Source organism: Canis aureus, chromosome 4 (assembly GCF_053574225.1).
Source record: "Canis aureus isolate CA01 chromosome 4, VMU_Caureus_v.1.0, whole genome shotgun sequence".
Lineage (NCBI taxonomy): Eukaryota > Metazoa > Chordata > Mammalia > Carnivora > Canidae > Canis > Canis aureus.
The window spans coordinates 83,949,547-83,976,008 of NC_135614.1; the positions used below are offsets into that span (position 1 = coordinate 83,949,547).

The 26,462-nt window shown below is 34.5% G+C and overlaps 1 long non-coding RNA gene across 1 annotated transcript; it reads right to left on the minus strand.

The window, feature by feature from the left end:
* Positions 1-3,609: 3,609 nt before the first annotated feature.
* LOC144313066 (uncharacterized) lies at positions 3,610-25,508 on the minus strand. The gene is made up of 4 exons (XR_013378785.1): positions 25,243-25,508; positions 17,274-17,569; positions 8,708-8,811; positions 3,610-6,741 (listed from the first exon to the last, which is right to left on the minus strand). It is a non-coding gene; the product is annotated as an uncharacterized LOC144313066 (long non-coding RNA).
* Positions 25,509-26,462: the final 954 nt, after the last annotated feature.

Genomic DNA, 26,462 nt, shown 5'->3' on the forward strand with positions numbered 1-26,462 from the left:
TACAAAATTATCTGCCCTGCTCCTAACTTTTGGAATAAGCTAAATTCAAACTAAGTCAAGTAAACTTCTTCCCTTGGGGGAATATATATATATATATATATATATATATATATATATACATTTCAAAAACTGATACACATGTACAAATGCATTTTACACAGTTCTGTGTGCACACACACAGACATTAGAACAGGGGAGAAGAAAGAAATTCCTCTTTAGTAGAGAGAAATGTATACGAACTTCTGAAGTTTAAAACTTAGGTGATACTGAGGGCTCAATTTAAGAAAAGAGCACAATTTTAATAACAAGATCCTACAAGAGTCCTAAATTCATTTGGATCACGGAAGGTTGAGTGTCATTAGTTAGACTTCAAAGATTCTAAGTCATTCCTATTTTGTTTTATTTTTTTAAAGTTTTATTTATTTAAGTAATCTCTATAATCAAGGTAGGACTCAAACTCCCCACCCTGGGATCAGGAGACACATGCCCTTTTGACTGGGCTACCCAGATACCCCTAGTCCTATTTTAAAATTCTAAAAATCGGAGCCCCTGGGTGGCTCAGTGGTTGAGCATCTGCCTTTGGCTCAGGGAGTGAACCTGGGCTCCTGGGACCACGTCCCTCATCAGGTCCCCGGAAGGAGCCTGTTTCTCCCTCTGCCTATGTCACTGCCCCTTTCTCTGTGTCTTTTATGAATAAATAAATATTTTTTTTTAATTCTAAAAGTCCAAATACTGTACCTGAAAATGGAAAGTTAATGAAAGAATTGGGTTCAATTTACAAATCAATACCAAATTGTGAATGCCTTTCTATCATATATACATAAAGTTAAATTTATATGCACAGGTAAATTCAATCAGTTGGCAATAAGTTATGTTTATGATTGTTTGATAGGATTATACCAGTTTAAAATGCATCTGATAGGATATGGTCACAAATTCTAACTTATTTTACAGAAATATTTTGTGAATTAATGCACAAATAATTAGAAGACATCTTTTATGATTAATAATAAATGTTGCAGTTTCAGAACCAACTTAATAGTGCACAGTGTCAGAACCAACTTAATCATCATAATATATAATTTTAATATTAACACACTTTATATTTGACTTATTCAAGGAAAAAATACTCATAATTTGGTGAGAATGTGCAAAAGATGGTTTCAGTATATTTTTTACTGTTTTTCACAGTGAATCTTAAATGTATTTGTCAGCACTGCAATGCAATTGTTTTTCTAACACCTTTCTTAACAGATCTAACTTTTAACATTTTTTTAAATATATAACATAAATAGGATATACATTTATTAAAGTATACTTTCAAAAGATCATTTCTGGAATAAAATGATTGCCATTAACATGTGCTTATTACTGGTGGCTGTCTAAATTTTAATTTATCATGTCCCTAAAACATCATCATACCTATTGAGTTTAGCTCTTAAAACTCTACAAAAACAAATAAAAAATTATATTTTAGCAATATATAGATAAAAGATATTTCCATATTTGAACAATTTCACTTGATTGGAATGACAGGTTTTTCTTAAGAGTCTTCTATTTTTTCAATATGTAGTAAGCTTCCCAATTTCAAAATTTAGGAGAATTGTTTTCTTTCTTCTTTTTTTTTTTAATTAGAAAATTCTGGTACTGGAAAGGTCATAGTGAATACTTCCATAAATAACTTCAAGAAATGGATTTTAAAAATACTTGACATTAATTCTATGAAAAAAAAGTTGTAATTACCAAACCTTCCATGATATTGTAATTTTGGTAATCAAGTCATATTCATTTATAGCACTTTTAGTCCCATGATATTTTTGCTAAAAATTATCTCATATTACTTTGCAAAACACACACAGATATTCAGAGCTCTGTTCTGTATAGGGAAAAAGGTGGATAGATGAGATAGTAAGAAACAATGTGTAATTTCAATTAATTACCTGTTGTAAAGGCAAGTTAGTGTTACCAAACTATGGTAAAGTATGGTAAAGTGTTACCAAAAGTGGCAAAAATGCCATTTTAACACTGAAATAAAAGTATTGCTATTTTATTAAACATCAGTTGCGACCACCACACAAAATCTTGTAGGCCATTTCTACTTTTGTACCAGTAAACAGGATTCTCAAAGTTTCTTAATTTTCTAGAAGTTGTAATTGTTTTTCAGTACTAAGTATAATATAAATATATTCTCATTAAATGTTTTCCAGAGGGACCCCTGGATGGCTCAGTTAGTTAGGTGGCTTCATTTGGCTCAGGTCACAATCCCGAGGTCCTGGGAAAGAGACCCACGTCGGGGGGTCCCTGCTCAGTGGGAAGTGTTTTTTTCCTTTCCCCCTCACTTGTGCTCTCTCTCTCTCTCTCAACTGAATAGATAAAATCTTAAAAAAAAATTCATCAGAATATTTTCTATAAGAATATATTATTGATTTTGGTATAATAATATATGCTAAAAATTCTTGATTACTGATGTTTCAATAAATAAGTATTATGAGGGCTTATTAATAATAGATTTTAAAGATTATATATCATTATGCTAATGAAAATCTAACAGAATATATTCCCTCAATAAGGAGCAAGAAATAAATATCAAAATTCTTTTTATAAACCTGAGATCTTATTAACAGAAATAGAATCAGGATTTCTTTTTTAAGATTATGGAAACATACTAACAATTTGACACTACATTCCCAGTTAAGATTTTAAAAAAATATTGTGTTCTGCATTTTAACATTTCAAAAAGCAAGTGAATCAAGAGTATTATTTTTAACACATAATACATAAAATAAAATTCTGAAATTGCAGTTCTACATGACAGTTTGATGATCCTTTGCCATTGTTATCATATATGCCTTACTCTGATTTTCATTTCTTTAATTCAATTTTCTTCTGACTTTAAATATCCATAATGGACTCATTGTTATCACTTACTTTGAGGCATAGAAGATTTTGATTTTCCAATTTTCACAGTGAAGCAATGACTTTATGTGAAAACAGATTTCTTTAAAAAAAAAAAATGTAAAAAGAAAGTCATGCTTCTCCAGAAATACTTGTCAAACGTTTGTGTGAGTAAACATCACTTGAAGAGTCTCTGCAATGTGCATATTCTGAGGCCCCCCTCAGGAATCCTAAACCATTGTATCTGAGTTAGGGTCCATAAATCTTTATTTTTAAATGAGTTCCTCAGGTGATTCTGAGGTCAAAGGCCGTACATCACAATGACTCTTGTAACAGGAGAACTAAAATACATTTTTAACTAATGCTAAAACAGCTTTACACTAGTGATTTGAAAGTTTTGTAACTAACAATCCTGACATAGAATGAGGACACATTAAAAAAAAAAAAAAATAGAATGAGGACACGTTAGCTACTGTGGTTCATTCTTATTTTCCAAACAAAATCTGATTAAGAATCATAATTTGTTCATTTCTTTGACCAATCAGTCATGGTCATTCTACAACTATTCATTAGGTGCCTTGCATAGTCTGATATTGGAGATTTAAAGAAGAAATCCTTTCATGAGGTTTACCATTTAGTGGGGAAAAAACCAGATATGAGGTAAAAAAGTAAGTGACACAGAGAAAGATTAAATACTATAGATCTCACTTATATACTATAGATCTCACTTATATGTGGAATCTATTAAAAAAGAACAGATTCATAAAACAGAGGCCAGATTTGTGGTTACCAACGATGAGGATGGGGGGTGAAGAAATTATGCGAGGATGGTCAAAAGGCGCACAGTTCCAGTTATAAGATAAATATGTTCTGGGGTTGTAATGTACAAACGACGACTACGGCTAACAATGCTGTGTTGTACACTTGAAAGCTGCTGAGAGAATAAATCTTAAAGTTCTTATCACAAAAGAAAAACGTAACTCTCTTGAGGTGACAGATGGCAACTCATCTTCTTGTGGTCATCTTTTCGCTACGTATATAACACAAATATATATCAAATAATTATGTTGTACACCCTAAATCTAGATGATGTATTATGTCAATTATATCTCAAAAATAATGGGGAAAATACTTAAAAAGTTTAGTTGTAATACATACTAAGATGTGTGAATAATCAAGTTTCTGGTAGGAACACAATCAATATGAGTATTATGGGGAATATTAGTTTTCTGTTGGTGCAATAACAAATTACCACAGAATTATCAGCTTATAATAACACAGTTTTTTTCTGTGAATCCAGTGTCTAGACGTGGTTTAGCTGGCTTCTCTGCACAGGATCTCGCAAAGCTGTAGTCAAGGTGTCAGCCAGACTGCGTTCGTTTCTAGAACTTGTGTTTTCTTCCAAGTGCATGTGGTTGTTGGCAGGATTCAGTCCCTTGCAGCTGTAAAAAGGAATCCCTCAGCTCCTAGAGCCTGTCCAGAGTTTGCTTCCAAGTTGCTCCGTTCTGAGGCAACTCATGTCATAACATCTTGCCTCTTCAGCACCAGAGGGAGAGGATCTCTCCACAGAATGCTAAGAGACTTAAATAATGTAACCTAACCAAGACAGAGACATCACATAGACTAATTCTACTATGTTCTATTGATTAGAATCAACTCACAAGTGCCACACGCCCCCAAGGAGAGGGAATTACGCTAAGGTATGACAACCAGGGGGCAGATTATTGGGAGTCAACCTACGGTCTGGCTGCCACATGGCCTAAGATTTTTAGAGGAGTTACAGATCATACAATTTTGGTAGAAGCTTAGGAAGTGAAGATCTGGAATGAGTAGATGATATAGAGAAAGCAGTCCTAATAAATTCTTCTGAAGCACTGGGGCAGAGGAAGAAGTGGGGCTTAAAGAAAAATCTGAGAAACTAAACGCCTCAGTTGCTGTGGGAGAAATACCGAGTTTCTCTCTGGACCCACTCTACCCCTCAGCCATACAGGGAATATGTTTTGATTACAGTCATGCCCAGCTTAACCAAGATGATGGTAGCACCTATTATGATACATAACACCTATCGTAAGTATGTATTTCCAAATACAAAAAAAAAAAAAAGCAATTATCAATTATCTGCTTCCACACAACATGAAACAACAATGCCTTATGTAACCGGAAAAATTAACTAACCGGTCTAAAAGACACTTAAACACTGTTTTTCCCATAATTTGGTAACATTTATTATTTTTCTAGTGAAGTATCATTACTCTCTTGATATCCTATAAATTAAATATACTGAGATACGAGGTTGGCTACGGTCATTATATTTTATGTTAGATACTAGCACTCTGAGAGTGGGAAAGAAAAATAATTGCTTAGTAAATATAAAAATAGATTCACACTAAAGCAAGGAATAAATATCCCTAATTAGTAGAATCCTCAATTCTACAACAGGTCATTTGGCCATTTCTGGTATTTGTAACTTTCTTCTATTTCCAATTCCATATTCTCTTTGACCTCAGAAACCACCTCAGCTAGTTGTGGTTCTTTGCTTAATGGAGTGACCCAAATCCACATCCCTATAGTGTCTGAGCAACTCACAGTGATGCCTGTACTAAGTTGTTAAAGTTTTCCTTTAGTCTTTATTTTAGCACAAAGGATTTTTGAGCACAAGGGATCTCCTGAATCAGGCATCCTCTCCACCTTTTCCATTACAAACACATATTCATCCAGAAAGCCAGAATAAACCACTCCAACAGGTATGTTAACTCTCTTCTTTGCCCACCAACTGGCATGAGAATCCCAAAATGGCCAATGTAGTATAACCACCAATTTAAGGAAGACTTTACTTTTCCATTAATCCTTCCTCCATTAGGAAATAGTGTCTCTAACACAGCAGCCAATATTTCACAATACGAAGCAACCCTGTTGCTGATGAATTGCTAAGGGTAATAGTAAGAGGTATCTCTCCCATTTCACTACCTTGAATTTCATATGCATCAATATAGATTATGAAAGAAATAGGATCACATACTGGTCACTGATTCAAAGCATATCCTGAATCCTGGAAAACATTGCCCCAACCTCACAAGATATTATCTTGTGTCTGCCATTGTTTCTTCAGGCTAATGGTAGTTAAAAGCAGGTGGTTAAGATCAAAGGTTACTAACAGCAAATTCCACAAGCATAAGCCAATTTCTATCCTTCCATTATTATTAACAAAATCCTCTGATTAGTAGTAATGCTGTCAGAAATATCATGGTGCTGAATAAGGCATATTGTATGTCCACAGTTGATGGGTTTGACAGAGTTTCCAGAAATTTGTAAAAACATGTGCATTTGGAAAAATCATTATCAAAATTTTCTTCTAGGGAAATAATGATGCCTCTAGACTATAAGAATATTCAAGTATTAGCAGGCTTACTTAGTTACAACATGTGATCCATAAGGAGGTGGCTTGCACACTAAGCAAATTGCAACATTAACCAAATTACATTGAAAGAAACTAGCCAGATAAGATCATTGGTACTTGCATTGTCCATAATTATCTGAATTTAGCCAGAGATAAAGAACCATGATGAGCACTATGAAAGTCATCGATATTATAGGAATTAGGCTTTCCATAATTGAGGAGCCGAGAATTTAAGATCGGTTGGATGAGCAGACACAAAGATAGACTAACAAGCCTTCATGGAGTGTAACACAGATGGGCAAATTGGAGCTTTTGTAGGGAGAGCTGAGAATCTATGCACGTCCCTGCCCGCTCCTGGAGAGGTCCATGGAGGCTCTTGCCACCCTCAAGCCTCTGGAGCCACTATTGTTCATGCAAGAGCAGCAGTCACGTTGCAGTCAGAGGCTGAGCTGAGGAAAGAGAAAAATCAGCTGAAACCCAACAGACACAGTCCATTACCTCTCTGACCACAAAGATCTACAGGCTAATAGTAGCCACTTCATTTTCATCATTTAAATTATATTCAAAGTCCAACTCTTTTGATCAACTCTATACACAGTGAAAGAGACTCTGGGAAACATAGCTCCAAGCTTAAATAAATTGACAATGGCTAGGGTTACTGGATATAATAAATCAAAGTATAAGACACCTAGCTAAATTTGAATTTTCTAAAATAATTAATTATTTTTAGTAGAACTATGTTCCAAGCATTTCATGGGATTAATAGCATGGTCAATTCTACTTTACTCCATTTAGCTGTCCTCTACTTAATATCTTTAATATAAACATGTCCCATGCAATATTTGAGACAAATTTATACTGACAGAAGTATTGATTATTTGAAATTCAAATTTAACCGAGTTTCCGATATTTCATCAGACAACTATAAGGGCACAATCTAGGACAAATACCTTAAGGAAAATGGTAGATGTAATTGCTGGGATAGATGGGTTGAGACGAGACTAAAAAGGGTCTCAAAAGCTGGTGTCTCGAGATTCCTTCATTTATGTGCTCTCATTTGTCCTTCATAACAACCTCACAATTTTTTTGGATAAATAATTGAAATATATTTGGAGATAATGAAATACATGATAAAGCATTTAGTTGTATTTGCATAAAGTCCTCACATCAAGTTCTTTCCTTCACACTAGACTAGCTATAAAATATTTAATGCCCCTTAGAACAATAATTCACAGGAATCATCTGACATTTTGATATCGTTACATCCTGTATCTGCCACAGCAATTCAAAAATAGGTATTAGAGTTTACATAGAGACAAAATAAGTAGGTGATACATTTATTTAATTATCTCTCAACAGAATATACATTTATCACACGTACACTGTAGAAGACATAAAATTAAAATTAAAAAATGTCTATGTCCAAGGAAAACCACAACTAAGTTTGGTAGTATTTCCTTCTTCATAGTTGAGAAAGCACTGCATAATCCATCTGAATCCTATTATTTTATTTTTAGATTATAAAATATTTGATAGCACATCTTTTATATTTTTTCTGACATTTTAAATAATTGTCCAACTCCTGAAAGTGTAGTGATTTTTCCTGATTGTCTTTCAAATTGCATATCTAAAATTTGTCCCCAAAAGAGCATAATTTATCACATTATTTGTAAGAGTTTAATCATGATGCAATATTTGCTTTTTCTACTATAAATATATTAGTTCAAAATGTATAGGTTTTTATATATTTATGAATCATACTTAAGCTTTGTTTTATATGAAAAAATATGGAATTGCATAGAATCAAACATCCTTGTGCTTTCTGTTTATTTTTATGGCTTCTTTCAAAAAAATCAGACTATGTGCAATTTAATTTATTCTTTTTTAAGATTTTATTTATTTATTTATTTATTTATTTATTTATTTATTTTCTTGTATATTTTTTATTGGAGTTCAATTTGCCAATATATAGCATAACACCCAGTGCTCATCCCGTCAAGTACCTCCCTCAGTGCCCACCACCCAGTCACCCCATCCCCCTGCCAACCTCCCCTTCCACCACTCCTTGTTCGTCTCCCAGAGTTAGGAGTCTCTCATGTTCTGTCTCCCTCTCTGATATTTCCCACTCATTTTGTCTTCTTTCCACTTTAATTTATTCTTTAACCTAATTGATCTGATCACTTTTAGAGTATTTCCCATAAAAATATCCTCAGAGAGCAGCAGGTGCCATCTGGCCACAAGAATGGCAAGAAAAAATCCAAGAAGCAGGCCAAGGAGATGGATGAGGAAGATAAGGGCAATCAAGCAGGAAGAGAAAGAGGAACAGAAGAACCTCAAAGCAAAGGCCATGAGAAAGGGATCCCTGGCCACAGGTGTTATTAAGAAATGTGGCAAAAATCAAGCTGTTCCTTGTACCTGAGGCAATGATGATCCTTCATTCCAATCCTGTAAAAACATCTGGCTTTCCTGTCATAGCTTCTGTTGCCATCCATAGAAAGAATGAAATGTTGTCTTAGATCCTGTTGTACGATTAAGAATAAACTCTTGTAAAAAAATGAAAATTAAAAAAATAGATTTTTATAATTTGTCTATAGTTCTACTATACTCAAATATATAATTCTTGAAGAAATCAGATTGGCATGCCATAACCACTGGAGGAAGCTTTTTATTTGTGTGGCTTATGCTGCCACGCAATTTAGCCATAGTAAGATAGCTTTCTTCAACCATCTTACATCTAAAATCATTCCACTGACATCCTTTTGTTCTGTTGAAAAAGGATTGGCAATGCATGTATTATTTAAAACTAATAGCTCAAGCCTGCCATCATAGAAGAAGAAGTAGGAGATGCCCTTTGAATATTTGGCCCTAGATGTCCATCACAGTAGGACATTAATTTAGTTGCATTGTTACTATAGTCAATCCTTGATCTTTCTGCAGAGAGAACTAGACAAAGATTTTAATTAATGCCAGTCAAAATGGTGATTTTGTGGTATGAACATTTTGAGGACTAAAATGTATTTAAATATAAATTTATACTACATCAGTTTCAAAAATATCTAGCAGATGGCAACTTGAATTGAATATCCAATTGACCTAGACTTGGGCCTCATGCCAAAGACTTAGAATTTTTCAAAATGTATTAACATTTTAGACAAATTCAGTCCTTTTTCCCCAATATTCTTTATCATGCTATATATTTCCAGGTTAAAGTGATGTTTTTTGAAGGAACTCACTTTACAAACTTGTTATCTTCCCTTTTATAAATAACATGAGATTGTTTGTTGACACTTTGTCTCTATATAGGAATCACTGAAACTAAATGGGACCACTTGAAATGTTGATGTGACATCCAGTGGAATTTAACACATTCGTGTGTCTGAACCTACATTAATGTGCATCAGAGCATGGGCGTACTGATTAAATGTTTATTTTTTAAAAAGAAAATACCCATTGTTTATTTCCATTATCTTCACATTTCTATAATGGTAATAATAATAGTGTGTAGGTCTTCAATATTATATGAGTTTGTTTTTAATTTCAAAGAGTGTGGTGGTTTCAAGGGGAAATCAATTTGCAAAATATTAAGCATAGCCTTCAGGTAGTGTGCACCATACTGATGCTAAGCACTAGGTATCACTTCAAGGCATTGATCTCATTAAGGATCGTACTAGGCAGAGAGACTAAATTCCAAACTGAAACCACATTTACCTAGTTTCAGTAGGAATAGTGTAATATGCAAAAGAAAATGCTACCTAAATTAGAAAATCATTGCAAAGGTGATAGTTTTTAGAAAGTGAGAGAAGGGAGGTGGAGAGAAAGAAGGAGAAAAAAGACGAGAGAAGGAGAGAGTGAGAGAGAGGGAGAGAAAAAGATTTTTTTAGAGAGAGAGAGACAGAGGGGAAGAGGGAAAGGGGGGAAGCAGAAGGTGAGGGAGAGGGAGGGAGAGAATCTTAAGCAGGCTCCATGCCCAGCCTAGAGCCCAGTGCAGATGCAGGGTTTCACCTCATGACCCTGAGATCATGGCCTGAGCTGAAATCAAGAGTCAGAAGCTTAATAACTGAGCCACCCAGGTGCTCTCCCCACCAAAAAAATATATATGTATATTTTAAAGAGTTTTAAAAGTTCTTGAAGAGATGGCACAGAATGAAGAGAACCTATGTTATAATCCCACCTCTCTGACCTATAATCTTGGAGCCTGTGTTAAAAAAATATATATATATTTATATATATATATATATATATATATACACCTCCCTCAGGATGTTAATATGCTAATCCCAGAGAAAGACTCCAATCATTTGTTAGTTCTGAAGGAAAGGAGACCATACTTCCAGTTTCTGGCCTCACCTGTAAATAGTATAACAATTCTGACTCCCTCCTCAAAACAAAGCAAAAGATGAAGAAACTGCAAATCAACAGCTTTTCTTAGATATAGATATATAGATGATAGATGATTAGATAGATAGATAGATAGATAGATAGATAGATAGATAGATAATAGATGATAGATAGACAAATAATTGTAAAACAATAAATTTGGGTTGTTTTAACCACTAAATTTGAGGTAATTTGTTGCAGCAGTAATAAAAAACTAGTACGTGACCTTTGCCAAATTACTTGGCAAAGGTCATGTACTAGCATCTGTACATTTCTCTTGCAAGACAGGTGGGTTATACACATTCATATCAAATTCCTATAATTTTTGCAGATTATTGCTATCTCCAAAAGACTTCTTAAAAAGAAGTTTCTTTTTTGTTTTTATCTCTTCATCTATTACTTTCTATTCTCTTCATGCATTTCCTTCGAAGACTTATTTAGCATTCCTAAGTAAGACAGTGTGCTTGAGATACAAAAACAAACAGGCTTGAGAATATTAAGATATAATAAAGGTCAGACTGAAGTAACGACACATAACATTATAGTTACATTAGAAAAGTGCAGCCAAAAATATGGTAGTGATAGAGGGATACAAATCTAAGTCAATACTCCAAAATTATATCATATTCCCCAAAAAAGCATTTTTGAATTAAAACATAAAACATCATGGTTAGAATAACATGAAAAGATTAGAATGAATAGACCATCTTTCTAATCTGCTTTTAGCTTTAAGTGAGCAAAACTGAGAATAAAGATTTCTTTATTTTTCAACTTTAATGGCCAATGGGGAAAAATTGACAGAGGAAGATATTTCACAATTATCAGACAATTCAGAAGATGAATAGAAAGAGACAACAACACTCTGTACAAATGCTGTCCAATAGAACTTTCTATAATAATGGCCATATTTTTTGTTTCTACTATTGTATACAGTTTTTACCAGTCATTAAGGCTATAAGCTCTCAAAATGTGGCTTGCGTAACTGAGGAACTAAATTAAATTTATCTCTCTTTATTAAAAACTTAAGTAGCCATATGACAAATGGCAACTGTAACAGTTCAATTCAAAGCTAGTAATAGCAGTTAACTTGATCATAAAAGTAAAATCTCAAACAATGATTCTTCAAACGATTATACTCTAGATGAATTTTCTAAAAATGAAATATTGGTTTAGCTATATATTTCTAAGGAGAAATGACATATAATATTTTTATTCAGTTAATCACTCAATAGGAGGATCATGAACATCTGATTTTCTGAAAGAGACACTTGATAGTATTATTCTTTTATATTTTGTGACATTTCAATGTCAGGATTTACCTGCTACAAAGAAGTTTCCCGTTTCCTGATGAAAAAGTTGAATCATTTCTCATTATTCTAATCCTTATGTTTTTCATCATATTTCATTACATTTATCATTACTTCTAAAAATGTATTCATAGTATGACTTAGATATTAAACAATTATAAGGGTCTATTGGCTCAAGGTAGGAAATGGTAATGACCACTTTTATTGGTATACTGCGGATTAACAATCTTTTTTCAAGTATTTTGGCAGAGTTTCTAATGATAAGGTAACAATTTACACTTTTATTGTAGTTGATAATTTTCATACAAGCATTAAATAACCACTAAAATACAAAATGACACATTATTCTCTATAATAAATATTTAAAATTCATGATATGGCTTTCATAAATGTCCTTTCTTATATATTATCAGTTTCTTTCATTATAGCATGAAGGAATATTACTCTAGGCTATTAGCTATAAATACCTAATTAGAAATAATAGCATATGATTTATCCTAAAAGAAAAAAAAAACTACCAAATTTCCCCACAATTCTGTTAATTTATGTCCGTCAACCAAATGAGTGAGAATAATTTCAAATGACCAACTGAAACCCATTGAATGATGAAATTGGAATCCATTATTGGATTTCTATGCAGTCTTTTAAAGCCCTAATGCAACAGTACAAAGGTGAAGACATTTAACCCAGCAATTCCCAAGCTTTTGACCTTAAAGTTTATTCTACAAAAAAAGTGAAATTAGTGTTCAATGAACTAAACTTTAGGAAGTTTGATTTTTGTTTTTCTATGCTTGCAAGAAGGCAGTATTTAAAATAGAGCTCAGAATATGTCACCAACATGCGAAAACAACAAACTTAGCTAAATTGAGGTGAAAGACTAATTAGATTCTCATAATTAGCAATTTATTCATAAATCTGTTTATTTATTGTGCACCTAGTATGTGCAAGTGGTAAGTAGAGGCATGCAGATAAAGTTGGGAGAATCCTCTTGATACACTTTGAGAATCAAAAACTACTTTAAGAGAAAAAGAAAACTACCTTTTTTTTAAATAACTAAAAAAAATGAAATATAAAATAAATTACAAAGTATTCCTAGGACCAGTCTTTAAATGCTTGGGCGTCGTGTGCTTAGGCTTCCTCTCACATGCAGACTTATAGTATATGGAGATATAATAATACTCTTCCTTCCAAACATCATGTAGGTCAGTGAATCCACTTCTCCTAGTCTGTTATTCTGTGCACTTTATCAGTGAGGATCTCTAACCTCCATGGGTAGGGTAAGTTTGGCCAAAAATGATGGTACGAAGGATGATAAAAATGGAGATAAACTTCCTTCAGTTACATTAGAAGAAGCCACGCTTCCAAAATATTAGCAATCTTCCAAATGCATCAATGTCACTAATGTCAGATGGAAGAGAGAGAAGGAGAAAACATTTCTGTCAGTATCTAATTTCTCATGTGCTGAGGAGATAGCACAAAGATGTCATCTTTACTGTCTATAATCCCAAATAAGACAGAGAAATAGAGAGAGAAAAAGAGAGAGTGTGTATGTGATTTGGAGAGAAAGGGAGAATGTCCCATGGCATTAACATCAAGGACAAGGACCGGGCACCTGTGTGGCCCAGTCCGTTAAGCATCCGACTCCTGGTTTTGGCTCAGATCATGATCTCTATGTTGTGGGATCGAGTCCTGCATCTAGCTCTGCGCTCAGCAGACACTTAAGACTCTCTCTTCCTCCCTCTCTCTGCTCTTCCCCGCTACTCTCTATCCTTCAAATAAATAAATAAATAAATCTTCAAAAAATATTTCAAGGACGAGGACAAAAGAGAGAGAAAAAAAAAAGAAATAGCATGTAACCCAACAACAGCACACAAAGGAGCTCGCAGAGATAAAGATATATTAAAGCACCATAAAAACTTTGAGAAAATAGGTTGCTACTACAAGGTAGTCTGATCTCCTGCTCCTGTAAGGACCAAAGAGGATAGCTGAGAGGGATGTGTATGCAGGGCACAGACTTCAACACATTTAGACACAAATTAAAAAAAAAAAAAAAAGACAAATTCATTCACAGTTACTGTAGTATCACTTAACTAATTCACAGTTATTGAGGAAACAGGTATATATTATTATATTCCTTCAGTGCACTCTGAGCATTTCAAATTATATTTTTATTATATCTTGATTCAGAATCAAACTTTCTTATTTCTGAATGTAGATGTAGGTATAGATGTAGATATAGATTTTTATTTTATAATTTGGAAAGCTTAAAACAGTTTTTTCTACTTTCAAAATTGTGTATTTAATAAATATTCTCACTCTGGATTTTGAATTAGATGATTACATATTCATTTAACATATAAATAAATGCATCATATATAGAGATAAATCCATATTTAATCATATGTATAAAATCTTGATCTATCAACTTTGGATCAGTACAGAAGATAAATAAATTAGGGTAATAAATGTCAGAAGTTAAATGATGAAGAACAACAAAGTAGGTAAATTTGAAGAGTGAGCTACTTTTGAAATGAATAGCTGATGAAGTCAATCTCACGGTTGAAAACATTAAATAATGCAAAGAAATGGTATCACACTGAAGAGAAAAAGTACACTGAAGATCTGCAAGGTACCACTGTGCCACTAATAATATTATATTGGCAGTATATCTAATTTATCAAACTATATAAAGCAAAATCTCACAAAATGTAACAAAGTATTAAAAAGTATATATATTAACCCATGAAAGATTTATTTTTTAAGATTTTTATTTATTTATTCATAAGAGACAAGAGAGAGGCAGAGACACAGGCAGAGGGAGAAGCAGGCTCCATGCAGGGAGCCCGATGCAGGACTCGATCTTGGGTCTCCAGGATCATGCCCTGAGCTGAAGGCTGATGCTTAACTGCTGAGCCACCCAGACATCCCAACCCATGAAATATTTAGCAAAAAAGAGAACAAGTTATTTAAGATACACACAGACCTACGTACATATAAACTCAGGGTCTCACACACCCTCAGTAGTCAGGTGCTGTTTTGAAGTCGAACACCTCACTAAATGCCACGACATATGAATGGTACAACCCAAATTCCTTGATCAGTAAGAACTAATATAGGAAATATTAAAAACAAGATACCTCATTTAAGCTTTTTTTTTTTTTCCCCAGGATGCCTGGGTGGCTCAGTGGTTGAGCATCTGCCTTCAGCTCAGGGCATGATCCTGGGATCCTGAGATCGAGTCCCACATCAGGCTCCCTATATGGAGCCTGCTTCTCCCTCTGCCTGTGTCTCTGCCTCTGTGTGTGTGTGTGTGTCTTTCATGAATAAATAAATAAAGTCTTTTTAAACTTTTTTAAATATACCCTTACTTTCTAAAAGAAGAAACAATGAAAGAACAAAATAAAAATGAACAGAGAATGAATAAACGAACAGGCAAGGAAGAAAGAAAAACGAAAGAGAAGGAAATACGAAGGAAAAAAATGGAACAACATTATCAATGAAGAAATTAAACATAAACAGAATAACAAAGAGAATAACAAGTGTTAACTAATAAAGGCCAATTTTTATTAAAAATATTAGAATCTATTTAAATACCATTATTTTCCGATAGATAGGAGCACTGATGAATAAATAGGAGCACTGATGAATAATAAATAGGAGCACTGAATCTTTTAAAAACACTACCAATCTATTCAAGGAAAAGAGGACAAAATAAAAAACCAAATACACAGAATTATACATGAAAAACATCCAAAAATACAGAGAAAATTTAAAGAATTATAAATCACTCCTCAATCACCTGCAAAAAAATTTGAAATAAGGATTCCACTACCGAATCAAATTTTTTAAATAAACATTTTTTTTAAAAAACTAACCTAATCCAAATTATGATGCGGTGGGAAAGAATGAAGACAAATTAGTAAAGAACTTGAACTACAGAAACGCCAATATGTCAAACACAAAACAACAATGCTGAGGCTAAATGCTTCCTCCACAGTGGAGACGATTCCACACCCTTGGCGGTCAGGCTTTGCTAAAATACACCAGCCAGATTATAGACACAGCCACCAAAGCAACATGACACAATCAGAGTTTCTCCTCAACCTCCTGTTCCCATGTCGCAGATTATAAAACATACCCAGATTATCCCTTCTGCAGAATGGCAAAAACAAAAAGTGGCGGTTGTTTTCCCAATTTCACAGAAAGTAAAAAGAAAGTGTAATTAGTATGAGATTATTGACAATGTAATCACTCCCAGCGAAGGTGACAGGGAAGAGTTATGTCCCCTCCAGGCTGTGAATTTGCCTCCACCCTAGAGCTGAAAAGAGGCAGGGGCCGGATTTGCACTGTGATCTCTTCAACCCCACAAAGTCCTTGTTCTGTCACTGTCTGTGCTACTTTAAAGAAAATGGGTTTATTATTTAAACAAGTTGCAGAACAATATTTTCTTCTCTCCCTCCACTCCCATTAATCCAATGTAATAACTAGTTTGATGGAAGAACTCCATAGGCTCGATTTGTTTTGTTTTTCATAAAAATAAATATATGGCACCTGAAGGGAAAAAGAAGTGAGACCCACTGAAACATTTCACTAATTTGTTAAAAAAAAAAAAAAAATCAGTTATGGCGCCTGGGTGGCTCAGCCGGTTAAGCAGCCAACTCTTGATTTTAGCTCAGGTCATGATCTTGGAGTCATGGGATCAAGCCTTGCATCTGGCTCCTCTCTGAGGGCCGAGTCTGCTTGAGATTCTCTCTCCCTCTCTCTCTGCCCCTCATGCATGCTCTCTCTCTCTCTCTCTTTCTCTTTCTAAAATAAACTATTTAAAAAAAAATCAGCTATTCTTTTGTGAAGTACCTAAAATATGCATGTATATATCAAAAGACAGTGGGACAGGAGGACAAAAGGAAAAAAACAGACCTTACCTTTCAAAAGCGCATTTTTTGAATCAAAGTTTCAACCGCTTTTATAATGTTGAGAGTCTATGATTGTGGATGTCGAATGACAGTTTATTTATTTTTTTTGGGGGGGGAAAGATTGGAAAAGGATCTTCCTTGCTTATTTTTCAACATAAATGATTTTAATGTCAACAGTCTCACAAAAATTACAGTTATTTTCCTTTACTTTATGCTGAAAACCCCCTAAAATGGCACATATCTACTCGATCTTTATATATTAGAAAACCTAAAAAGTGTTAGAACTTCACTCATCTGTGATTTCCTCTTATTCACTCCTTATTCTGTTTATGTCTGACTTACTGACTTTAGAATATGAATGCTTTTTTCCACTAAAATTATTACCATTGGTCCAGGAATAAGTTGTTTCTTCCCTTGAATTAGACGCACAGCCCGTTTTAGATACTCCACCAATCCTGGTGTCCTAACTTCACATTTCCCGTGGTGTTCAAGGTTGTTGTCTTCAGTCTTGTGCTGTTTACAGAGAGTTTGTTCCAAAATGAAGACATTCCTTGTATTTTAAATTTGTTACATTCCATGAAGCAGTATCATTTAAATGCCATTTCCTTTCCTTGTTGATTGTATTTCCTTTTAAATGACTTTTCTATGATGAGGTTCACATACTGAAGCGATTTTGCTTTCTTTTGTTGATAATTTGCGTGAAAAAAAAACATGAAACATTGATGTTAATTGGTTAACTCTAGTGACTATATAACTAGCTCGCTCCCATCCTCAAGTTTTATTTTACAGCAAACACTCTTAAATGAAGGAGTGCGGTGATATTTGTCTTAAAATGAAAAATGCAAACCTATAAGCAGGTTTATATAGTCATGTGGTAATATTTAAATCAATGTTACCTATTTGTGATGCTTTTAATTTCATAGAATTATCCAGAATATTTTGCATGGACAATGAACCCAGCCAGAACTAATAACATTCATTGGGCAACTAAAAATGAGTTACTTTTCGGGTACTTCTAAAACTACCAATTTTATCATTTTTTAACTTTATGACCCAGTTTACATACATCATTGAAATACCTTAGGCCATGAGTCAAGATTTTTTTCTTTTGATAACTGTTTGTTAACATCTCAACTGCTCTGTGGTTTCCCTCACGTTGGAGTTATTATGTGTTTGGCTCAGATTTGCTACATTCATTAACCATGCACCTTAGTCCATTTGGATTAAAATTCAATAAATTGTGTGATTATAGAGTAGAAACCTTGTGAGGACAAAGATATGAATTGACATGTATGGGACATTTCAAGTCATTCCATTAATTTCATAGAATTTGCCATATCAAATTTGTGGTTTCAAGTTATTTCAAATAAAATGTTCTGGTCAGTATAATATGTTTTGCATTTCTAACATTAGCATGTGAATTCCATTCATTGTTGTCCCTGAAATATAAGATAACAATAACTGAAAAAAATCTCAAAAAACTTCAAAGAGTGTTCCTTGAAGGTTTACTTGAAATTGACTACAGCAACTCTCTGAAGACTTTCCTGGGGAAATAAATGACAGCTATCTGTCACACATTTATAATCAAATTTTTTTCCAAATTAAGTGTAATCAATAATCTTTTAATTCTCCCTGGAACAAAATGCATTGTTGAATACCCTCAGATTCCAGAGAGTCTCCTTCCATTATTTCTCTAGGACCACATTCTTGGGGTGCCTGGGTGGCTCAGTCAGTTGGGTGTCTGCCTTTGGCTCAGGTGGTCTTGGGGTCAAGCCCCATGTGGGGTTCCCTGCTCAGCTGGGAGGCTGCTTCTCCCTCTCCCTCTCCCTGAGGCTCCTTCTACTTGTGTGCTCTTTCTCTCTGTGTCAAATAAATTTTAAAAAATAAGTAAAACCATAAAAAAATCCACATTCTTGCATGGCTAAATAATGTTATTTTACTTCAAATCTATAACTTCTTTCCTGACCGTGTGTGATTGCTATTGGCGATGGTGTTGAATATTGAAAAGAGAACGACAAATCGGAGTCAGATAAATCTAGGATAAAATCCTAGCCCCACTAATGTCTAGTTAATGTCTCCATCAAGTTCTATAGTTTTTGAATTACCTAATGTGCATGGATTATTTCAAGGATTAAGGCTCATTAAATCAAAGCAGTATATATCTATACTCTATATAATTTTGAAAATCAATCATAGTTCTTATTCTCCTCTAATTGGTATCATTCCACTTCCCCTATATTGTCCAGTTCTGGAATTATATTCTTTCCAATTCCCACTTTTTCTGAGGCCTTGCTGCCTCTACTCCTACGGTCTGCACCAATCTTTGTAAGCAAGTTATCAGATGATTATCATAGGCATGTTGGCCTAAGTGGCTCAATATAAAAAGTAAACATTTTATCAAGTCTTCAGGAGAGGGATGCTTGGGTGGCTCAGCGGTTGAGTTTCTGCCTTTGGCTCAGGGCATGATCCTGGAGTCATGAGATCGAGTCCTGCGTCGGGCTTCTTGCATGGAGCCTGCTTCTCCCTCTGCCTGTGTCTCTGCCTCTTTCTTTCTCTCTCTCTCTCTGTGTCTGTCTCTCATGGATAAATAAATAAATCTTTAGCCTGTGTCTCTGCTTCTCTCTCTCTCTCTCTCTGTGTGTGTGTGTGTGTGTGTGTGTCTCATGAAAAAATAAAATATTTAAAAACAGAAAGTTTTCAAGGGAAAAAAAGCATTACAATAAACAGATACAGATATGGATATGGATGGGAAAATAAGAGATCTTAAATATTGCCATCTCTCCAGAGACTATTTTACTTTTCAGAAAATAGTTGTCATACATTAACATCATCGCTTCAACAATCACTGTCTCATTGGACAATTATCCCTATTCCTGAAATTCTAATCCTTGAAGGGAGTGACTAGGTGATAGTTTCTCCTAGGAAATTTCTATTCCGAATTCTCAAAAAGGTTGTTACTAACTTTAGGGCTCAGATACCCCCCCTAAGCTGTCTACTGTTTAAAAAGTCAGCTTTCTCTTAGCATGCAGCCTCAGCCTCTCTATAGGTACTTTCTATGTAAGTTCACATCCCACAAAAAAAGGTTCTGGTTATATTTAAATAGTAACTGCGGTTATGACCGTATCAACAAGTTAAGTAAACCAAAATCCTGCACTCCGTTCTTTAGATTAGTCTAAAGTGATGGGAATGCTCAATTCTGCAAGTTTGTTGAAAATTCGTTTGTAACAATCTTGTGAACTACACTGGGTGGGAATCAGGCTGTAAAAAGTGCCATTTTTTTCCCGTATGAATCCAAATTAGTTTCAGAGCAGGTGATGAACAGACATAAAGAGGAAAGTCCTTCTCCATCAGCAAATGTCTCTAGATAGTCAAACATAATGAGAAATCATGTAAGTACAGCAATTAAGGCAAGTGAGTGGTTTTAATGCTTAATGACTGGTTTTATTTCTAATTGAAGTCAAGGCAGAGTTATTGCTTAGTATATGCTCCTACATGACTTTTGACAGAAAGATGGTGCTATCATCTTTTTCTGACAAAATCTATAGACCATCTTAAATATTTGTTAGATATAAAGATAAGAGAAACAGTTTGGTTGATGATATTTAGATAGATATAGATAGATACAGATATAGATATAGATATATGTGAACAAAGCATTTACTTTTCATGACAACTCAATGAGATCATCATCATAATCATCACCAACATCATTATCATCGCTCCACTATTCTATTAAAAATTTTTCATCCAGTGGTACCTGTGTGGCTCAGACAGTTAAGCATCTGCCTTCAGCTCAGATCATGATCTCGGGGTCTTGGATCTCTCTCTCTCTCTCTCTCTCTCTCTCTCTCTCTCTCCAACAAAATAAAATCTTAAAAAATAACCTGGGGTTCAGGGGTGCCTGGGTGGCTCAGTCAGTTAAGCATTTGCCTTCAACTCAGGATTCCAGGGTTGTGAGATCAGCTTGTGTTGGACTCCCTATATAAAAGGGGGAGTCTAATTCTTCTTCCTCTTCTGCTTCTCCCTCCCTCTGCTTATGCTCTCCCTCTCATGCTCGCTCATTCTCTCTTTCAAATAAATCTCATTTTGACGATAAATAAATAAATAAATAAATAAATAAATAAATAAATGGAATTTAAAAAATAATAATTAAAAAAATTGATCCAGAAAATCACATAGCTCTTCAGGATCAAATATTTTAACGTTTTTGTGATTGTGGTGAATGTTCATTTCTATCTAAAATGCATGTGCAAGAACACCTTTTTGTTTCCTCATTGAGAATGGTAAAGGGCCCAACACTAGAGCGTTGGCCTTGCTGTTGTGCTAGAGCTCTCCCTGGTTTCCTCATTAGTATCCTTGTTTTGCCTGAAGCCATAGGTCATGCTGTTTCCATTATGACCTCTGTTATAGGATCTTTTTTACTCTTACAATGGAAGTCACGTGGTGATACCCAGTGACTCTTAATATTCAGCTGCTATCTACATGCTTTCTGACAACGGGGATGTTTTGAGTTTTACCACATTGTATAGTTGTTGTTGGAATATATATTATCTCTGTATCTCTTCTTTCTCTAATGTAGGCTATTCCATCTTTCCAGAAATGTTTATGGAATGCCTTCTATGGATCAGCAATTGTTACATACATTTGGCCAATATAAATGAAGACTATAAGAACCTCATAAATGAGGTTATGCCTCCTGTTTGCCTGAGGTGTCACTGATGTTGGGGTTACTTGTATAAAATACTATGTTTTATTATACACATATTTTTATGATTCTTTGGTGCTAGAGATATAGCAGTGAAATAACACGGACGTGACTTCTGTTGTCATAGGGTTAATATTCCAGTTTTTTTTAATGGGTAATTGGTGGCAGATAGTTGGTAAATAAAAATATAGTAAATGAGGATAATTTAAGCTAATTACAAATAATATGTTGAAGATAAAACAATGGGTAAATTATTGGCAAAACATAGAATGACCATGTAAGAAAAAAGTAATTGGCAGGACATTTTTAAGGCCTTACTCAAGAAATAAGCAAAAATCTCATTCACCAGAAAGACATATTCATGAAAATAGCTTAAGCTGAAAATTAGGGGTCAAAAAACAACCAGAGAGATGATATGGCTTGTCCCTACTAAATAAAAGAAAAAATGGTATAAGAGAAACTGCAACACATTTTTAAAAAATACCTTTGGCTATGGTGTGAAGAATTGATTAGAGTAAGTCAAGAGTGAAAGCAGAGAGGTCAGCCAAGAGGCTCTTCTACTGGTCCAGAAGATGGAGTGGTTACAGGGACAAGTGTGGTAAGAGTGGAAATAAAGTAGAAAAGAGAGCATGATTTTTTTTTTTCAAAGAATTTAGTTATTTGAGACAGAGTGTGCATGAGCAGGAAGGAGGGGCAGAGGGAGAAACAGGCTCCCCACTAAGCAGGGAGACCAATGGGCTGGATCTCAGGGTCCTGGGTTCAAGACCTGAGCCGAAGTCAGATTCTTAACCAACCAAGCCACCCAAGCACTCTAAGATCATGGTGATTTTGATGGTGAAGTTAGACCTGATGTAGATTGGAAGGTATATAGGGTGTTAGTGAAAGAAAGCAACTAAAGATAGTTCCTTTGATTCTTAATGTGGTGTGTGTGTGCGTGTGTGTGCCCACACATGGTGATAATCTCCTGAAATGGGGAGTATCAATAATAAAATATTTTAAGGATAAAGTCGACGAGTTAGTTCTGAACATATTTATTTGAGATTCCTCTTAGAATTCTGTGGGAAGATAGGTAGATATGTATCATCTCTATCAGGAAAAACACATTGTAGTAGAAATGTAAATTTCACAGTTATCCACACATAGATGGTCACTATGGGACCAGAAGTGATCATCACTTCCGGAAAGATTTTAGATGAGCAAAGGAAACAAAAAGATGTCCTCTTGAGGACTTCCTGAGAAATCCCAAAGTGAGATGTTAAATAAAGAAGTAGGTGTCTACCGATAATCTTCAAATAGCTTCCTCATTAACTACAAAGTGAATTTGAAATATGTAAGTGTAAAATATAATATCCATGGCAACACAATCCACTTGATCTTTCTAGGTTTTCATACCATATTCCACCAAGCTGGACAATGTCTTAATTACGGCATTCTCTTTTAAACTGGCATATCTCCCATCCATGATACCATCTGACCTGAAATTCTCTCCACAAAAACCTTCACTCAGAATGCCTTCTTATTTTTCAAGATCGAGTTCAAATGAAATCTTTTCATGAGATTTGCTTGATCATCATAAGTTGTTATAATTTTATAGTTTCCTTATAATATAGGTAATAGAGAATTTATAAAATGTATCCATAACTATTGGTTTTTATTTATTTCCCTAATAGATTTTCACCAGTTAAAATGAAGTGATTCTATCTTGTTTATCTTTGATCCACAGAATACAGGTTAGTACAGGTAACTTGTGTGAAAAATTATGGAGTAGATATTAACATTTGAAGTGGTTCATGCTCTTTACATTAAACTTTAGTATTAAACGTATGTTCTTATTATACAACAAATGATTTTATTTTGTGTCAAAACTTGACTTATCCCAAAGCTATTCCCATGATGTGGCTTTATCTATTGCATTCTAATACATTGCATCTCCTATGTCATAGAATTCAACTGAAATTATTAAGCCTTGATGATTTAAAGAAATTATAGCACAGCTCTGTGCAAACAATTCTCCTTACTGAACAGAATTAAATTTAAATATAACTTGGGTTGGTAATGTGTTTTAAAGCCATGAGAATGAAAATGAAGGTCACCAGATGCTGAGCAAATGAAATATAACAATACTGGGGGAAACTGATCTGAGTTAATAAGCATTTAGAGCTATATAATACTTTATACCCTATAATTGTGTTATCTCCTGGCATGTAAATATTTTTATTAATGTCAACTATTTATAGATATTTGATGAGTAGATAAACATGAATCAGACTAACTGCTTTTATTAAAATATGGGTTCCCAAAGTGCTTTAGTGTTTTGAAAATTACTTCACCTATTTCTGTACTTGAAAAAAAATATTATTTTAAAGATTTATTTATTTATTTGAGAGACAGAGAGAGAGAAAGAAAGAGTGGGGAGAGGCAGAGGGAAAGAGAAGCTCAAGTAGACTCCTTGCTGAGCATGAAGCCCACTGCAGGGCTCCATCTCACAACCCTGAGGTCATTATCTTAGCTAAAGCCAAAAGTCAAATGTTCAACCATCTGAGCCACCAGGTACCCCCAAAATATTTTTGATAGAAGCCATTTGATCGGATTCATCATTATAATAAATTTAAATTAAGGAAAGAAAAAAATCATAATAGTTCATGAAGTCCTTGTAAAAACTATATTATGCAAATTCTGATTAATGTTATTCAACTCAATGGCACCATCAGCAACCACAAAGAGGTTATACACGTCTTACAATTGTCTTATTTTGCATTCCAAATAAATATATCAGTTACGAAAATCTCCACCTATTGGAAGGAAATATTATTAATTAATATTTTCTTATAATAATGTGGGAAACATGGAAATAAACACCAAAATAATCCTGATGACAATGATCATGATTATGATCATGGTCATGACAATTAAGATGATGACTACCGTGATGATAAGAAATAATTCTCTAGTTTGAGTCTATCAGAACCTAGGACAAGTAGTTGGATATGGATATGGGTAGATTAGTTGAGAAAAAGTAAAAGTAAGGAAGCCGAGATGGGACAGAAGAAGAGATAATGAGACAAAGAGGAAGAAAAATAAATGGAGATATATTACTGAACTGTAGTCAACTGACTGCTGATCCCACCATGGGTCCTGTGAGGAACTGGATAGAATATGCCAGATTAACTGGACTTCCAAAGTAGGAAAGGTGGAGTTGCATGAGAGGCTAACCTCTCTACCCCTATGTCCATCCACCCCAACCCTATTTACTCGAGTCTTCCCTGGGTACAGCACATCTCAGTAAGTTTCTTTACATAAGAAAAAGCACAGAGACAGGAACACGTGGGTAGCTCAGCAGGTGAGCATCTGCCTTTGGCTCAGGGTGTGATCTTGGGGTCCTGGGATAGAGTCCTACATCGGGCCCCCTGTGAGGAGCCTGCTTTTCCCTCTGCCTGTGTCTTTGCCTCTCTCTGTGCGTCTCTCATGAATAAATAAATAAATCTTAAGAAAAAAAAAAAAGGAAAAGCATAGAGACAAGAAAGTGAGAGTCTCAGCAGGTCCATGATATGAGACACTAGCAGAGAGACTAGGAACTCTCTATCACAAATGGAGCTGAAGAGTCAAAGGCACATGGTATAGGGCACAGATATTATGTGCTATACTAACCTATTAAGGATGCTGCTGCTGCTGCTGATGATGATGATGATGATGACAATGATATATAAGATTTGTGGAAGCTAAATTTATGGACAACTTAGTAACTTCGTTAAGTATACAGAATTAGGGGATCCCTGGGTGGCGCAGCGGTTTGGCACCTGCCTTTGGCCCAGGGCGCGATCCTGGAGACCCGGGATTGAGTCCCACGTCGGGCTCCCGGTGCATGGAGCCTGCTTCTCCCTCTGCCTGTGTCTCTGCCTCTCTCTCTCTCTCTTTCTGTGACTATCATAAATAAATAAAAATTTTAAAAAAAGTATACAGAATTAGAAAATAGTGGAACAAGGATTCAACCTCTAGTCTAATTTTCAAAAGCCAGTGTTTCTGGCTAGAACACTATACATATTTTGTTTTGATTTGTTTTATTTTAATGTCTAATGAGGACAAAGACACATGAACATGGCAATAGTTGAGTCAACACGGCATAACTTCTACATTCTTAAGACTATATAATTAATCACTTAAAAACTAAATGGGATATATGTCAATAATTATTCACTATGTTGTTGGCTATGCATTTTCTGGTTCCAGTATTTCCCAAGTACAGAAAATTAGTTCTGATCATCATTATCTCTCCCAGGAGTGTTGCCTGCTGGGGATTTATTTGATGTCCTAAACTGAAGCTCAAGCCCTACTGAGATAATTAGTAAGATAGACTTTACATAGCAGTGTGCTATAATTTCTCCATCGTGATTCATAATTCCAGTATGTGGGCTAATGAGCCATTCAGAGGTTAAGTATGTCTTGTTTAACTTGACAAAACTTTTTTACATTCATATGCCTTGATATTGCATCATTAAATGCTGAAATTCTAATTCCTCCACGTATTCTAATTTTTATTTATACAAAGCTAGCTTCAATAAAATATGGTACTAATAATAATACAAATCACTATAAAAATTGAATCAGATACATAACTATATTGCAATAGTGGAAAATAAATATGTTTTAAGAAGCTTTATTACAACTAAGCTGATTTATTAAAACTTTGAAATTAGGATAGTTGACCTAGACAGAAGTATAAAATACCTCTTTGGCACCTGCAAGTCCCTTGACAATTTTCACATTTGGCTCTTCTCTTTCTCTGGAGGTAAAAAATGACTATAAGGTTCTCTTCCTTCCTTCTTTCCTTCCTTCCTTCCTTCCTTCCTTCCTTCCTTCCTTCCTTCCTT